General features: G+C 39.4%; 1 protein-coding gene across 1 annotated transcript in view; it reads left to right on the forward strand.

Moving 5' to 3' along the window:
* CCDC3 (coiled-coil domain containing 3) overlaps positions 1–14,241 on the forward strand; it is a 100,500-nt gene that overhangs the window by 11,890 nt on the left and 74,369 nt on the right. The gene's annotated exons all lie outside the window — the stretch shown is intronic.

Genomic DNA, 14,241 nt, shown 5'->3' on the forward strand with positions numbered 1-14,241 from the left:
ACAAACTTTAACAGAACGGATATAAGGTTGATGGAAAATAAACAGTTTCTAAAAAATAAAAATAAAATAAAAAAATAAAACGATAATGAGGAAACACCTCACATCTTTCAGAATGGCTACCATCAACAAATCAACAAATGACAAGTGCTAGTGAGGATGTAGAGAAAAAGGAACCCTAGTATACTGCTGGTGGGATGCAGTCTGATGCAGCCATTATCGGAAACAGTATGGAATTTCCTCAAAAAATTAAAAATGGAACTGCCATTTGACCCCGTAATCCCACTTCTAAGAATATATCCTGAGAAATCCAAAACACTAATCAGAAAGAAAGTATACACCCTTATGTTCATAGCAGCACAATTTACAATAGCTAAGACTTGGAAACAAATAGAAAAGTTCCATCATCACAGAAAGCCTTCCATGTATCACCCCTTTGTAGTCAGACCCCCACCCAACTCAACTTCTGAGAACCACTGATTTGTTCTCCACCACTGGGGTGCACTTTCCAGAATGCCATATGAATGGAATAATGCAGTTTGTTAGTATGTTGCATTTTTTACTTTGGCTTTTTTTACTTATCAGGGTGCACTTGAGATCTGTCCATGTTGTGTGCGTCAATAAGTCACTTTTTGTTGCTGAGAAGTAGTCTATTGTAGGGATGGACCACAGTTTTATTTCTTTACTTTCCAGCTGAGATATATGTAGGCTGTTTATAGTATCAGGCTACTGGAGCTTCTATAAACATACATGTGCAGTTTTTTTGGTGAACATGAATTTTAGTTTCTTTTGGGTAAATACCTAGGATAGGTTTGCTGAATCATAGGTAAGTGTATGTTCAACTTTATAAGAAACTGACACATTTCTGAGAGTGGCTCTATCATTTTGCATTTGCAATAGCAATGTGGGAGAGCTCCACTTCTGCACTGTCATCAGTATTCGGTGTTAGGTAAAAAGTGGACATACTAATGGGTGTGTGGCAGTACCTTGTTAAAAAAAATATTTCAGATATAGGTGGGATTATATGGTATTTGTCTTTTGTTTTGTCTGACTTATTTCACTTAGCATAATGTTCTCAAGATCCACCCACGTTGTTCAAAAGGCAGAATCTTGTTCTTTTTAAAGGCTGAATAATCTATCTATATCTATATCTATATCTATATCTATATCTATATCTATATCTATATCTATATCTATATCTATATGGCTAAATTATATATATGGCTAAATTATATATATATATGGCTTAATTATATATATATATATATATATATATATATATATATATATATATATATATATATAAAAGGCTAAGTGACTATTGCATCCAAAACAACTGAACGGATGACAAAACAGGCAGACTTCATGGGGCAACCAGGCTGGCAGGGGGGTTAGTGAAGGGCAACCAAATGACTGAGCAGCAGGCTGCGTGGGGTGACCAGGCTGGCAGGGGGTTAGTGTGGGGCGACCAAACGACTGAGCAGTAGGCTGCATTGGGCCACCAGGACCACTGGGGGGGGACTGTTGGGGGCAACCAGGCTGGCAGAAGGGGGCAGTGAGGGGTGATCAGGTTGGTGGTGGGGAAACTTAAGGGGTGACCAGGCCAGTGGGGAGGAAGTTGGGGGTGATCAGGCCAGCAAGAAGGGCAATTGGACATCCCCTGAGAGGTCTTAGATTGAAGAGGATGCAGGCTGGACTGCAGGGACCCTCACATGTACGAATTTTGTGCACCAGGTCTCTAGTATTCCATAATTTATCCATTCACCTGTTAACAGAAACAGGTTGTTTCTGTATCTTAGCTATTGTGAATAATGCTGCGATAAACATGGGAGGGAAAATGTCCCTTCACCTTCACCTACCGGCAAATTTTTTTTTTCTTGGGGGGTATATTATGGTATATTATGGTAGTTCCTTTTTAAATTTTTAAGGTAACTTCATACTGTTCCATAGTGGATGTACCAATTTACATTTTCACCAACAGTGCACAAGGGTTTCCTCTTCTTCACATCCTTGCCAACATATGTAATCTTTTATTTTTTGGAAAATAGCCATCCTAACAGGTGTGAGGTAATATCTTATCTGGTTTTGGCTTGCATTTCCCTGATGATTAGTTGGCTATATGTATGTCTTCAGATCTTCTGCCCATTTTTAAATTAGGTTATTATATATATATTTTTGCTGTTGAGTTTTATGAATTCCTTATATATTTTGATTATTAACTCATTACTAGATATATGACTTGCAAATATTTTCCCATTCTGTAAGTTGCCTTTTCATTTTTTTGATGGTTTCTTTTGCTGCATAGAGTCATTTTGATATAGGCATTTTGTTTATTTTTGCTCTTATTATTCTTGCATTTGGTGTTAAATCTAAGAAAATCATTGCCAAGATCCATGTCAGGGAGCTTACTGCATAGATTTTTTCTAGGCGTTTTATGGTTTCAGGTCTTACATTTAAGTATGTAATCCATTTTGAGTTGATTGGTTTTGAATGGTGTAGACAGTGGTCCTGCTTCATTCTTTTGCATGTGGTCGTTCAGTTTCCCCACCATTTGTTGAAGAGACCGTTTCTTCTCCATTGTATATTCTTGCCTCCTGTGTTGTAAATTAACTGGCCACCTATGCCTGCGTTTAATTCTAGATACTCAATTCTGTTCTATTGACCTATGTGTCTGTTTTTATGCCAATACCATAGTATTTTGATTACTGTAGCTTTGTAATATAGTTTGAATTCAGGAAGCATGATGCTTCCAACTCTGTTCTTCTTTCTCAATATTGCTTTAGCTATTCAGGTTTTTAATTTATTTTTATTTTTTATATTCCATATGAAACTTAGAATTATTTTTTTTTAATTTCTGTGAAAAATGCCATTGGGATTGTGATAGGGATTGTATTGACTCTCTAGATTGCTTTGGATTCTAGTAATCTAGAATCCAAAATTAATATTGCTAAAATGTTCCTATATTAACAATATTAATTTTTCCAATCCATAAACCTGGGATATGTTTTCATTTATTTTTGTCTTCTAAAATTTCTCTCACCAATGTTTTTTTTTTTATAATATATTTTTATTGACTTCAGAGAGAAAGGGAGAGGGAGAGAGACAGAAACATCAATGATGAGAGAGAATCATTGATCAGCTGCTTCCTGCATGCCCCACACTGGGGATTGAGCCCACCACCCAGGCATGTTCCCTGACCTGGAATCAAACCGTGACCTCCTGTTTCATAGATCACCACTCAACCACCGAGTCACACTGGCCAGGCTCTAATCAATGGTTTAAAGTTTTTAGTACACAGAGCTTTTTATCTTCTTGGTTAAATTTATTCCTAAGTATTTTATTCATTTGATGCTATCACAAATGGGATTGTTTTCTTGATTTCTTTTCAGATAGGTCATTGTTGGTATAAAGAAATGCAATTGATTTTTTCATATTGATTTTGTATCCTATAACTAACTGGATTTGTTTATTAGTTCTAATGTGTGTGTGTTTTTTTTTAAATTTTTTTGGAGGGGGAGCATTTAGGGTTTTATACATAAAAGATCATGGTATCTGCAAATAATTCAATTTCTTTAATAGATAGGGCTATTCAGGTTATCTATTTCTCTGGCCTGTGCCACTAAGGCAGTAGGGCAAGGCTGGGTGAGAGAAAACTAGGGACTTTCTCCATACTCTCCAGTACATTGGGGTCCTCTGGTTAGATAGGGGATTTTTTCCTGGAGATTTTGCTGTGTAATTCCATAATTCATCCTCATTCATTCAGGTCCTATTGCCTTTAGTAGTTTTCAGAGTCCACAGGTCGTTGCTTTTGGTATTATATATGTGCAGAGAATTTTAACTGTAATCAGGCTTCCAGCTTATTTCATCTTGACTGGCACTGGAAATTGCTGTTTCTTTTTGACTAGGCCCATTAAGAACATTTGGTCAAACTTGGGTAGAATATACTGCAGGGAAGGAAAGAACAGTAATAATTTCTGATTATCAAAAGCAAATAAGGCCAAGACCGGTTTGGCTCAGTGGATAGAGCGTCAGACTTTGGACTGAAAGGTCCCAGGTTTGATTCCGGTCAAGGGCATGTACCTTGGTTGCGGGCACATCCCCAGTGGGTGGTGTGCAGGAGGCAGCTGATTGATGATTCTCTCTCATCGATGTTTCTGACTCTCTATCCCTCTCTCTTCCTCTCTGTAAAAAATCAATAAAATATATCTTTAAAAAAAAAGGCAAATAGGAATGGGAAAGGTGATCTGTAGTTTTTAAAGTGAGGTTTGGATGAAACAGTCAGAACTTGGTTCATCGAGATCTTCCATGCTGCTCTAGAAGTATTTGATTTAAAATGTCCTGGAAGTTTGCTGAGACAGTCTGGTTCACCAGGCTATTTGTTCAAGAACATAGACCTCTTAGGGATGGAGGAATGTAACTTCAGTTTAACAGACATTTTAGCACCGGTATTCATTCAAAACTCCAAAAAGTGGTATTTTCTTAGAAGTTAGTTTCACTGCAGAATCTGAAATTTTATCAATGAACTTTTTGTATTCCTATATGAAAATCCATTAGTCTGTCTTGCACGTTGGATTTCCCCCCCATGCATAATTTTGTAACATAACGAATTTACCATTGAGAAAATTCAGTTGTATAGATTTTGCATATGTTAAGGCTTTAAATCTATATGATACTAGTGGTGTTCCCCTCGCTACCCCCACCCCCCAGCCACTCCATGTCCGCTGCCCAGAGGCCCTCTGTGGCCAGGGTGGAATGCTTGCCTCATTGCCGCAGTGACAAAGCAAGCATTCCGTCAGGCTGCTCACGCTGCCTGCTGCCGGCTCTCAGCGGCCGCTCCCCCAGGCCTGGGGGACTCTGGCAGTACTGAGAAGACTGGGCATCACATCTTGTGGCTATGGGCACTGCCATCTTTGTGATGTAGTGACAGTTAATTTGCATATTACCCTTTTATCAGATAGGATTAATCTGTACCTTCTGCTCAATTTTGCTATAAACTTAAAGTTGCTCTGAAATGGTATTTAAAAATCTTACTAGTCCTATTCATTAATATTTTATCGATGTCATCAAGAAAGTCAAGCACAGTGTCAAATTTTCTAAAATTCTAATGTTTATTTAAAAATTTAAATTTTATCACTGGTATCTGTTATGCCCAGATTTCAAGATCCCCAAGGACCACCAGGGAGCCGAGTCCGATGCAAAAACATAAGAGCCTTTGTTCAAACTCGAGCGTGGTCTCCCTGCTTCTACCAAAGCAGCGGCAGAATGCAGAGAGCCCCGAGCTCTGAAAGTGTGGTCTTTTTATAGGTTTTAAGGTAGGGTGGTGGAGTGATGCTGAGTTGGCCACTGAGTTGGCTGGTTCTGATTGGTGGGATGAGGGCCAGGGTCTGGTTACACTGGGTTACTTCCCTCTGTATTTCTATTGGCTGATTTAAGGGTGGGTTGGGTAATTGATACATTTTATATAAGATGGAAGACACAGTACAAAACGGAGTCAGTCCTGCTTTGCCCTTGAAAGAAGGCCTACGTGCTGGGAAGGGGCCATGAGACCGTATCTCAAGGCCTGGCCTGGTGTCAGCACTGATAACTCTATTTGGGGCACAGTCCACGGCCTCTCTGGAAGCATGCTCCAACATTCTCACTCTCTAATAGTATCAAATACTGGTAGTTATTTTCTTTGAAGTGACAAGCTTACTTAGTCCATTTTCAAGAAAATGTCTATAAATACTCAAATCGGAATAACTCTAATTGGTCTGTTGTTTATTCTTTCCAGTAAAATAGTGTTTCATAGAGAAAGACACTAGTTCAGCTCAGAACTCAGCCACATAGTGCTTTTCCTTGATAACAATTATACTTTGAAAAGCAGCTGGAGTGCTTTATGTGTGGTTCTGATTTCTTTGCAGAGTGTTAAAAACATGTTTACTCAAGGGTCAGTATTTAATGAATGATTTTTACTGTTTCATCAAGGACATTCTTAAACTGGCTTTTTCTTTTTTCCCCCACACAAGGCACTCAACAATATAATGACTATTAGTATAATTTGCTGTCATTGCCTTGACTTGCTCTGTGTGCCAGCATTTTTACTCACCTTTGCTTTTGCACCAATAGTGCAAACATTAACACAGTAAAAAAGACATCTTAAAAAGCATTATTTCGAAAATAGTTTTGATCTCATGAACCCCCTGAAAGGATCTTAGGATCCCCCAGAAATTGCAGACTTCAAGAACCACTGCTGTAGATGAACTTGATGATAGAAGAATGGTACAAGAGGATGCTTAGACTGGTTTGGCTCAGTGGATAGAGCATCGGCCTGTGAACTGAAGGGTCCCAGGTTCAATTCCGGTCAAGGGCATGTACCTTGGTTGAAGGCACATCCCCAGTAGGGGGTGTGCAGGAGGCAGCTAATTGGTGTTTCTCTCTCATCGATGTTTCTAACTCTCTGTCCCTCTTCCTCCCTCTCTGTAAAAAATCAATAAAATATATTTTAAAAAAAAGAGGAGGTGGTACTTGAGACAAACACTCGAAGTTAGGGACCATTTCACAATCTGAGCTATGAAAGGGGTGTGTGTGACCTCTTAATGGGGCCCAGAATTTCAGAAGACATGGAGTAAACATGTCTTGATTGTAATGATTTCAGCCACTGGGTTTCTAGCATTGAGAATAGTGGGAAATTGCCTAGTTAGAGTTGGACCAGATTGTAGAGGGCTGTGGATACCTTTGGAAAGAATCCAGTGCTGGGATTCAGGAGAATCTGGATTCTAATCTGGACTATCCCTGTTAACTAATAGTAATCTTGGGCAAATCCATTCACCTTTATGGATCTTTGTGTTAAGCACATAAAAGATGCTCAATAAATGTTTTGTTTGTTGAAATTAAATGATTTTATCTCTGGAAAATTAATATTTTATTTTTCTGAGGGTCCCACAAACACTTTAATTATTTCTGTTATTAATAATCACAGTTAAGTCAACTGAGGCCTGATAAGTGAAATGGAATGTGGGTAGACAGTGACAGGACTGGAAGTGAGACATGGTATCCTGACTTTAAGTCCATTCTATTTTTGGCTCATTGGTCTTCTGCCTCCTACACTGGAGAGACTTCCTGCTTATAGAGTAACTGTTACTTCCCTGACCCACTTCCTACCTGCTTTCCTTCCTTTATCCAGCTGGTCTGGTTTTGTCCTCCAATTATGCTGTTAGCACACACTTACTTTTCTTTGTGGCACTTATCACAAATACAGTCAAGTAATAAATTATGCAAATCTTGTTTTAATATCTATGGTCTGGAACCAGGGTGTAAATTATATATAAACTCTTTATTTGTTATATTCTCAAGACCTAGCAGGGTTCCCTCACATAGTAGGCACTCATACCAATGAAAATAAGGGGATTATTACGTATCACATGGGTATTGTGGGCAATAAAGCTTTAGGAAGTCAGAGCATGGAGGGAGTAGAGAGGCCTTGAATATTCCAGGAAGATCTCAGGGAAGAGAGGGGGCTTGATCTAGACCTTGTAAGATGATGACCTATAACTATACTGTTTTCACAGTGCTTTTAAGGTTTTTATGAGCATGCAATTCATTTACTTCTTAGGTGAAGGCTATTACTCTACTGTCAGGTTGTCATTACTAGGCCATTCATTTGGCCAGATAGACCCAGAGCTGTGAAGTAGGTAGGGTGGTAGTCTTTTTCTTCTTCCTGCCTTCCTCTACACATATTTATTGAACACCTACTATGTGTTAGGCACTGGGAATACAAAAGAGAACAAAAGTAAACCTCTCCCTTTCCTCCTAGAACTTAAATTGCAGTGGGATGAGGGAGAGACAGTCAATACACCAGTCAATGTAACAAATGTCAGATAGCGATAGGTGTTTGGCAAAGTATTAAAAGAAAGTAACATGACAGGAACTGGTAACTACTTTGGAAAAGGTGAGAACACACTGAAATTTGAATGGAACATGCCCAGCTAAACAAAGGTCAGGCAGAAGAGCATTCCAGGTAGAAGAGAAAGCCAAGACAGAGATGCCTGGCACACTTGGGGGACGGAAAAATACGTGTGAGCATTGTTGGTGGAGGAAGAATGAAACAAGATGAATTTGGAGAGGTGAGCAGGAGCCACACCATTTAGAACTTCCTAAGCAAGGATAAGAAGTTTAGATCTTTGTGCTACGGGAAGCCATTGAATGGAGTGATATGATCAGAGGGCTAGAGGCTTGAGGGAGGAGATAGACAGCAGTGGTGCTGGGAGAAATGCCTGGATTTAGGCTCTATGTTGGAAGTGGACATTTTCCTGTGTTCTTCCAATTTGTCCTCGATCAGATGTCTTTTAAGACATTTATTCTCTGTCCTCTTCCTACAAGGGCTTCAGCCACTTCCACGGTGTTGACTAAATACCACATCTTGTGCTGCAAAATGTTACACTTCCTTTGTGAAGATTTAAATCTTGATAATTAACCTTCTTAAAAATAAAATTTTAATGTGGCAATTTGCAACTTGGTAGGGATTTAGAATGAGTCTTGGGTTCTAAACCTGAATCAGTATCAACTGTGACTTTGGAAATTACTGAACCATTCTGAACTCAGTTGCCTGATATATAAAAGCAGTCTAATTATATCTATTATGCCTCATTCGTAGCACTGCCATGAAAATAATGGAAATGACATTTTAAAGTACAAAGTACTGGTTATATGTGAAACGTTTGTCATGGCTCATATGTCTTCACATGTACCCACTCTCCTTCATGAGAGTAAGAATAAAAGAACGTAAGGTAGACAGGCTTTTATTCCATCAACAAGAATTTTTGAGTGCCCCCTAAATGTATTACGGAGAATACAGTAGAAGGGCACCTGGTGTCTGAACTCCAGTATGTACCCTGTTTCCCCGAAAATAAGACAGTGTCTTATATTAATTTTTTCTCCCAAAGTTGCGCTAGGTCTTATTTTCAGGGGATGTCTTATGTTTCCATGCGCTAGGTCTTATTTTCGGAGGATGTCTTATTTTCGGGGAAACACAGTAGTTGGAGGGATCCAATTTACCCACATGGAAAGATGGATATTGCTTCTGATCCTCACGAAGTGAGAAGGAATAGGATAGGTGGAGGGAAGAGAAGATGATGAATTCAGACAGAGAAGAGCAAGAATGAAGATCCAGAGATGGTAGTTGAGCTGCATGCAGGGAAATAGAGGGCCAATGAAGATAAATGTGTGGTCCACACTGGATATTCTTGCCTTGTTTTTGCCTATGGGCATTCACAGTAAGAGGATAACCCCCTCCTACACATAGAGGGAATGATTTGTGGCTGACTGTGCTGGCTGTGATTTCTTTTCTACCTTTGCCATCAACTATGAATCTTATTGAAACACAGTAATTATTCTTAAACATTGAGTAATGTTTTACTATATAATTAATGTAAAAAATACTATTTTGGAGTAAATATAGATTCACTAGCAGCTGCAAAGAAATGGAGAGAGGTTTTTGGTACCCTTCCCTCATTCTCCCCTATGGTGAACATCTCATATAACTATAGTACAATAGCAAAACCAAGTGATGACATTGGTAAAGTCCACAGAGATAATTCAGGTGTCACCAGTTATACATGCACTTCTCTCTGTGTGTATAAAACTCTAGACAAGTTTGTCACATGTGTAGCTTCTTGTCACTACTACCTAAACCAAGATATACACTGTCCTATCACCCCAGAGTCTCTCATGCTAACTCTTTATAGCAACACCTTCTTCCTCACCCATTCTTAAACCTTGGTGGCCACTAATCTGTTCTCTCTCTAGAATTTTATTTCAATGGTTATATAAGTAGGACCTTACAGTATGTAGCTTTTTGAGATTATCTTCTTCACTCAGTAAACTTCCCTGAGGTTAATCCAAGTTGTCTTTCTTTTGACTGCTGAGAATACAGTAGAAGGGCAAGTAATATTTGTCATTGTAGGTGTACCATCTTTTGTTAAATCACTCACCGAAGAACATTTACTGCTAATTTCTAGTTACTAGCTATTATGAATAAGCTACTTTGAACATTCATGTGTAGGTTTTGGTGTGGACTTAAGTTTTCATTTCTCTGCAGTAAAATGCCCAACGTTGTCATTATTAGGTCATATAGTAAATCAATTTTTCATTTTAAAGAAACATTCATACTATTTTCTAAAGTGGCCGGATCATTTATATTTCTACCAACAATGTGTGATCCAGTTTTTTGCATTGTTGCCAGCACTTGGTATTATCACTTTTTTGATTCATTCTGATAAGTGTGTAATACTCTCACCATGATTTTAATTCTTTTTTTTCCCCTGGAGATATAATTCACATACTGTAAGACTCACCCTTTTAAAGTATACAGTTAAGCACACTTTATTCACTGACATGTACAACCATCATCATTTATTTACAAAGCATTTTCATCCCTCTAAAAAGAGACCTAGAACCCATTACCAGTTACTCCCAATTCTGCCCTCTTCCCAGTCCCTGGCAGCCACCCACCTTCTGCCTCTAGTGATTTGACAATGTTGGACATTTTATATAAATGAAATATTTTTAAAAATATATATATTTTATTGATTTTTTACAGAGAGGAAGAGAGAGGAATAGAGAGTCAAAAACATTGATGAGAGAGAAACATCTATCAGCTGCCTCCTGCACACTCCCTACTGGGGATGTGCCCGCAACCAAGGTACATGCCCTTGACTGGAATCGAACCTGGGACCTTTCAGTCTGCAGGATCAATGCTCTATCCACTGAGCCAAATTGGTTTCAGCTAAATAAAATCTTATAATATGTGGCCTTTTGTGTCTGGCTACTTTCACCGAACATAATGTTTTAAAGGTTCATCCCTGTTGTAATATTCCATTGTATAGGTATACTACATATTGCTTCTCCATCCATTAGTTGATGGACACTAGGTTGTTTTCACTTTTGCCTGTTATGAATAATGGTGCTATGAATATTTATGGATAAGTTTTTATGTGGATATATATTTTCATCTCTCTTTGGTATATACCTAGGAGTAGAATTGCTGGATCATATGGTAACTCTATGTTTAGCCTTTTGAGAAATTGCCAAACTGTTTTTCAAAGCAGCTGCACCATTTCCCTTCCCCACCAGCAATGTATGAGGATTCTAATTTTTTCACATCTTGGCTACCATTTTTTATTTTCTGTCTTACTAAATCAAGCATCCTAGTGGGAATGAAGTAGTATCTTATTGTGGTTTTGATTTGAATTTACCTAATGACTGGTAATGTTGAGCACCTTCTCATATGCTTACTAGTCGTATGTATATCTTCTTTAGAGAAATGTCTCTTCAAGTCCTTTGCCCAGTATTTTTTTACATTTTTAAAAATTGATTTTAGAGAGAGAGAAAGGGAGAGGGAGAGAGAGAAACATTGATATGAGAGACATCGATTGGCTGCCTCCTGAATGCCTCCTATAATACAAGGTGTCAAGTTCACAGCTTGGGCATGTGCCCTGACTGCGAATCAAACTAGCAACCTTTTGATGCATGGGTCAACACCCAACCAACTCAGCCACTCTGGCCAGGGCTGATTGTGTTTCTTTTTATTCTTTCTCAGTGTTTTCATTGCCCCCATATGGACATGGGGGCTAAATGTGTTGACTGTCCTTGCTTTGCAAAATGACATGAGTTCCTTACATATCTTGGATACTAGATATATAATTTACAATCATGTCCTCCAATTCATTGGAGCATAGTTACCATCTGTATTGCCTTTTCAATGAAATGTCTCTTCATGTCTTTGGCCATGTTTGTCATCTCTTCTCACTAGACCTATGGCTGTAGACATTTTCCTTTATAGTATAAGTGAAAAGTCTTCAAACTCTTTTTTGCAGCAGCACTAGGAAGGAGCAGACACAACTGTTAAGCTACTCACAGCTATAGATGTTTTGTTATTGCCGTAAAAAGATATAACATGAAATCTACCCTCTTCACAAATTTTTAAGTGTATAGTACAGTGTTGTTTACTATATGCAGTTATACAGCAGATCACCAGAACTTTTTCATTTTGCATGACTGAAACTCTGGACCCATTCAGCAGCAACTCCCCATCCTGGCCCTTCCCAGTCCCTGTCAAATGCTATGCTACTTTTTGCTTCTATGAGTTTGACTACTTTAGAGACCTCATATAATTGGAATCATGTAGTGTCTGTCCTCCTGCAACTTCCATATTTCACTTAGCATGAAATCTTCAAGGTTCACTCATGTTGTAATATGTGACCATAGCTGTAGATTTGATCCATGCTAGTAAATTCCCATTTTTAATAATCTCATTTTGATAATCACATGATCTCACCACAACTCAGTTTCTCCATCAGCAAAATGGATTACAGTAGGTCCTTATGGCATTGAACTTGGAGGCTAATCAATCTCAGAGCTTTGTAAATAATTGGTACTCAAGTTTTGCAGATAGCTTCCTCTTTACCATCAGGTATAGCTCTTGTGCCCAAAATTCAGAAGTCATCAGGAGAAAGTTCTCACCCTAGTTTGTTTAGGAGACTTCATTGAGTATCCTTTTTTCTTCCGTAATTTTGTATATTTTCTTGCCTAATAACGTTCAATTCCAAAGCCTTTCTAGAGCACTTCAGTTCATATACACTGAGATGGTGAGGGAGGAAGTAAAATGAAGTCTGGTCCTCCATCAGAGGTCTTCTGTGATCCCAAAGAGGAGAGTCCTCCAGCTTCCACCTGCCTCAGGAGGCTCCGGTTCTTGGAGTTACTATGGAGACGTGCCCCAGTATTAAAAGGAAATCAAATAAAGCAATCTGACAGTCTTGCCTTCTAGAAAATACAAGTTCTCACTTTTGTTCCCGAAGTCTGTGAATTCTTTCTCAGTGTTTCATTGTCCCAGGTGGAAGTGGTGGCTGAATGTGTTGTCCTTGCAGAGGCTTTGCAGAGGGACACAGAGGTGTGTAAGGTCTCTGGCCAGCAAGCTGTGGTTTTAATTATGAAAAGATGATCATTATCTCCTTTCTGTCTTGGAAGCAGAACATCTGTCACCAGCTGAGCTCTCTCTGTGGACATCCTAGCTCATGCAAACTTCTCTTGGGGAGGGGAAAAGTGATTTTCCTTTATGCTTTCTTCTTCCTCAAACCCCTCTATCTTTCTGTAGGCCCTCCACTTCTGCATCATCCTGTCTCTTTGCCCAGCAGCTTCAGCTCTCGCCTTTCTCAGCCTGCACTGTGGTTTTGTAGACAAATAGGGACATATCTGGGCACTGATCACAATGGCTGCAGCAAGCACTGCCTGTGTATCCTGGGCAGAGGAGATCTCCCCTGTCTCCCCCACACTGCGCTGGCTCTCACTGGACAGACCCTCAGGGACACCGTCAAGCATCAGTTCCTCTGGCTGGTTCTCATCTTTCTTTTATTTAAACCAGTTGTGACATCTGGCAGAATCATGCTTCCCCCCAGGGCCTGGGCAACCCCAGATGCTGCCAGCATGTTTCAGGGTCATTGTCTTCAGAGTGCACACCAGGCCATTCCATTTACTTTGTACCGACACAGGATGAAGAATGCAGGGCTGGGAGGGAGCTAGCAAGTCATCTAGTTCAACCCCTTACTGCCACATCACAAAATGATTTTATAGGAAAACAAAAACTCCACAGCTACAACTGTTAGTTGTTAGCATGTGGCCTAGTGCTGCTGTGATGACTTTAAATAATCATGATCTCAATGATAAGACTATTTAAAAATGTTAGTAGAAACTAGCAGAGGGTTTCAAAAGCGTCCAATTCTTTGTTATAGCCTTGTAGTAAAGCAAAACTGTCATACTGAATGTCAGAGGAAGTGGACAGACTCATACATACTTACAGGAGCATGCTGACACTCTATGCATAAATGTGACTCAGTAACCTGTTGGACACTTCTCAGGGAAGGGAAGGGCATTCTTGTCCGGCATCAGATGGCATCTCTTTCTTTGTTATTTCTGTTTACTTGATCTGAGAAGAGAATTCTTTTCCATTTTCTAATTCTGTGGCTGGAGAGAAGTGCCGATTTCTGTTTTCTGGGAAATGGTTGTAGCTGTGTTTGGAGACCAGGGTGGTCTCTCTGTGCTGTCTGTCTGTCTATCTTTCTGTCTTGTTTTCCTCTCTGGGTTCTCCCTGCAGACCCCAGGTTATCCACCTGCCTGATGCCTCCTATCTGTCTCCTTCTCAGTGTCCCATTCTCCAGGCAGCACATATTTCTTTTCCTGACCTGGGCCATGTAACCAACCCCAAAACTGCTG

Source organism: Pipistrellus hanaki (assembly GCF_964339955.1).
Source record: "Pipistrellus hanaki genome assembly, chromosome: 1".
In the NCBI taxonomy this organism is placed as follows: Eukaryota; Metazoa; Chordata; class Mammalia; order Chiroptera; family Vespertilionidae; genus Pipistrellus; species Pipistrellus hanaki.